This window comes from Neophocaena asiaeorientalis, unplaced genomic scaffold, assembly GCF_003031525.2.
Source record: "Neophocaena asiaeorientalis asiaeorientalis breed wild unplaced genomic scaffold, Neophocaena_asiaeorientalis_V1.1 scaffold90, whole genome shotgun sequence".
Lineage (NCBI taxonomy): Eukaryota > Metazoa > Chordata > Mammalia > Artiodactyla > Phocoenidae > Neophocaena > Neophocaena asiaeorientalis.
In genome coordinates this window covers 1698939-1702546 of record NW_020172445.1, presented here as the reverse complement: position 1 = coordinate 1702546, position 3608 = coordinate 1698939, and the positions used below count along the sequence as shown (strand labels likewise).

Genomic DNA, 3608 nt, shown 5'->3' with positions numbered 1-3608 from the left:
CCCACTGGGAAAGCAGGAGAGAGGAGACCCTGGGCTGACAGAATCCTTAGGAGAGGAAGGCTCCGAGCAGCAGGGCTTCAGAGAATTCAGCCAGGTTTGTGGGGTTGGGAGGGTGTTTCTAGGCAATGGACAGACACCCTCAGGCTTCGATCTGTGGGCCCTGCTAGAGCTGGCTCTTAGCAAACTCCTTCACTGGGTGGTGCCTGGACCAATCCATACTCATCTGGACAGAAGCACAAAGCTAAATATACCTGATGTAGGTGAAATTTTCCTTTATTAATTTCCTTTAATCCAGTTTTTAAAATAAGTGAAAAAAATTTAACAACAACCAAAAAAGGCATACAGAGGTCAGTCGAGGAGATGGCCTCCTTCAGCCTGCGGCTCGTTTCCCGGTCATCCTGGCCGGTTGGACGCCAGACAATGGCGAGTGTGGGTTACCCTGTGGCCTGGAGTTGCCAAAGGCTGTCTGTGGTGCTGCTGTTCTGGGTCCGCCTGGCAGACTTTCCCATCCCTTTCCTTCAGGCCGTCATCCCCCCCAACCCCCACCCCCATGAGGCTGACTCTTAGAGTGCTCTGTCCTGCTCTGAACTCCCACTGCTCCGAGTCCTGCCCCCTTAAGCCTAGAAGGGATTTGTCTTGACCATGACCTTTTCCTTGTCAAAAAAGTTCATGGGGGCTTTCTGGCTCTGCTGCTGCCAAGGCCCCTGTGAAAAAGCTTGTGGTGAAGGGGGGCAAAAAAAGAAGCTAGTACTGAAGTTTACCCTTGACTGCATCCACCCTGCAAAAGATGGAATCATGGATGCTGCCAATTTTGAGCAGTTTCTTTAGGAGAGAATCAAAGTGAACGGAAAAGCTGGGAATCTTGGTGGAGAGGTTGTAACAATCAAGAGAAGCAAGAGCAGGATGACTGTAATGTCTGCGGTGCCTTCTCCCAAAAGGTATTTGAAATATCTCACCAAAAAATATTTGAAGAAGAATAATCTACATGATTGGTTATGCGTAGTTGCTAACAGCAAAGAGAGTTACGAATTGCATTTCTTCCAGATTAATCAAGATGAAGAAGTGGGGGAAGATGAGGATTAAAATTCAACTATCTGGAATATTTTGTATGAGTTCTTGAATAAAACTTGGGAACAACAACAAGAAGTTCATGTCTGTCTGAGCATCTAGGCCACTCCAGTGAGATTTCAACTTTTATTTATTCCACATTTCCCAGGGCAGAAACGATTATTGCTAGAATCCAAACACCAAGGTCAGCTGCAGGTCCGTGAGCCCTACCTGGACCCACTGTGGAGTAAGAGTGCTTCCCTGTGAATCATCTTTTGGAGACAGAAATGAAAGGTTTTACACAAATGTCTGCCTGAACAGAAAGTGGTGGTGTTGCATGGTATCACATGGGATATCCTTTTTTCCTGCTATTGAAGTCAACAGCAGAAACTCTGTTCCCCAGACCACAGTCCATATTGACTGAGAGCAAACTCATCATCTTCCTCTCATTTAAACAATGGCTGTGTTGTCCTAGTGCCCAAAGGTCTTCTTAGTTGAACTGGAAAGACTTAAGGGAGAAGCAGCAGATGGATGAAAACTTCTATTCCTTGTGAGTGACTTAGTTCTGCCTTGGTAACTTGGGGTAGAGGCTGCCTCACTTACCTTCCAACATAAAGTGCAGATGTTTTAAGGCTGGTTGTATCCACGCTTTGTGCTGATGTGGTTTCCCCCTTCAGTTTCACCAGAATCTTTAGGCAGTGAAACTAAAATGGCACCTTTTGCCAGATGTAGCTGATACAAACTGTTCAGTGGGCCCACCATGTACTACTCTGACTCCCTCCTTTTGGGAAAACTGCTATTCCCTTCTTTGAACCATCAGCTTCTCTCTGAAGCTGCCAATCTCAGGCCCCCAATCTGCAATGGGAGAGCATGTGACTTAAGATGGCCAGTGTCATCACATCTGCCTGGAAATGGTGATTTTGGCAGAGGGGAGAGTATGTGACCCAGACTGGGCCAATCTGGGAGATGGAGACTTTGGAGATGGAGAAGTGGCTGCTCCCATCCTTTGTCAGGAAATGAATGCCATAGAAGAGATGCTGAGAGAATTAGCAGTGAGAAGCAATGGAGAAACGAAGAGTCCCTCTCTGTGATTTGTTTACTTAAAGTAAAACTGACAACTTTTTAGCTTTAAGTTTTTTTGAATTGGTTTTCAGTCACTTGCAATTGAAAGACACCTGAGGGAAAGATTCTGGGATAGCTGGAGGCCCAACAACAGTGGTTGGTGACATCCGTAACTATGTATACCCTTTCTGTTTGTGTACAGACATACATTCACACTGGCTAGGTGTAGGCCAGGGAGCATGCCCTTAGAAGGAGTTGATTCTATGTTTGCTATTCAGAAAGAGTGTGTTTGTTAAAACTACCAGCCTACAGGTTTGCTTTTGCTGAAAACTCTCTCCCTGACCTCGGGCAATCAGTCACTAACTGGACCTCAGGGTGAACAACCAATCCAGTTTGCCAGGGACTGAGTGGTTTCCTGGGACATGGGACTTTCACTGCTAAAACCAGGATACTCCATCATCCTAGCTGAGTTCCATATCCGTAAAAACGAGATTGGATTGGACTAGAAAGGGGTGGGAAAGTCTGCCAAATCCTGCATTCAGGCAGACATTGCCAACTGCCCTTGGCACTAATTCCTGTGAACTTAAGTGTATCCTCAAAATCCTTTACAATAAGGCCAGCTACTGTCAATCAGAGTTGGCACCTATTTGCCATACTTGGACTGAGTTTTTGACAAGCTGAGATTTTAAGGATCAGAATTTATTGAAGACCAACTTTGAGTCAAGCTCTGCCATAAATCCCATATCAGGCTCTCTCCAGCTTGGGCTAAATGACTTCCCTAGAACTTGTGGATCATGTTGCACATTTGTGTAAATATATGAACTGGTATTGGGTTATATAAGTCAGCTTGTTCTTTAGAAACTTAAATTTATTGAGTGCTCATCATGTGCTAGAATTACGTAAAGGCTCTCATGCTAACACTGCGAGCTTGTGACAGCCTGCATTTTGGAAAAAAGCAAACTGAGGCTTAGCGCGGTCCAGTGCCTATCTAAGGGCCTCAGCCAGCAGGCAGGGGAGTTGAGTAAGATCCCACTTGAGGCCCTTCTGACTCCAACAGCTCCGACCTTTCCACCATTATGCGGATTCAGATGGATTCTTTGGTCTCTTTCCACCTTTAGTCTTTGATATGCACAGCCTACACCCCTCCCGGTCGGTTCTCGGACGCAAAGTCTCCAAGGACTTAAGTTTCCTCGCGTTCACGTGACATTTTGGGGTTACTCCGCGCTGCTGTGGAGCCCAAAAGTTCCAGTGGAAAGGAAGAACCCGCATGGGCCGCTCCCTGTCTCCAAGAACCGGGCAGATCCCCACCGGACGATTCCACACCAAGTGGCCCGCGGGCGGTCCAGAGGAACAGGGCCACGCCGCGGGAGGAGCTCCGCTTCGCTGCAGCCCAGGGCGGACGGGCAGCGCATGCGCGGCGCGGAGTTGTGAATGGTGCGTTTTGTTTGCTGGAGTTTGGGGCGGGCGGGCGCGGGAGGGGGAGGGGTGGGGCCGACGGG

At 47.8% G+C, this 3608-nt stretch overlaps 1 pseudogene; it reads left to right on the top strand.

The window, feature by feature from the left end:
• The first annotated feature begins 360 nt into the window (after positions 1-360).
• LOC112391446 (60S ribosomal protein L22 pseudogene) lies at positions 361-1083 on the top strand (annotated as a pseudogene).
• Positions 1084-3608: the final 2525 nt, after the last annotated feature.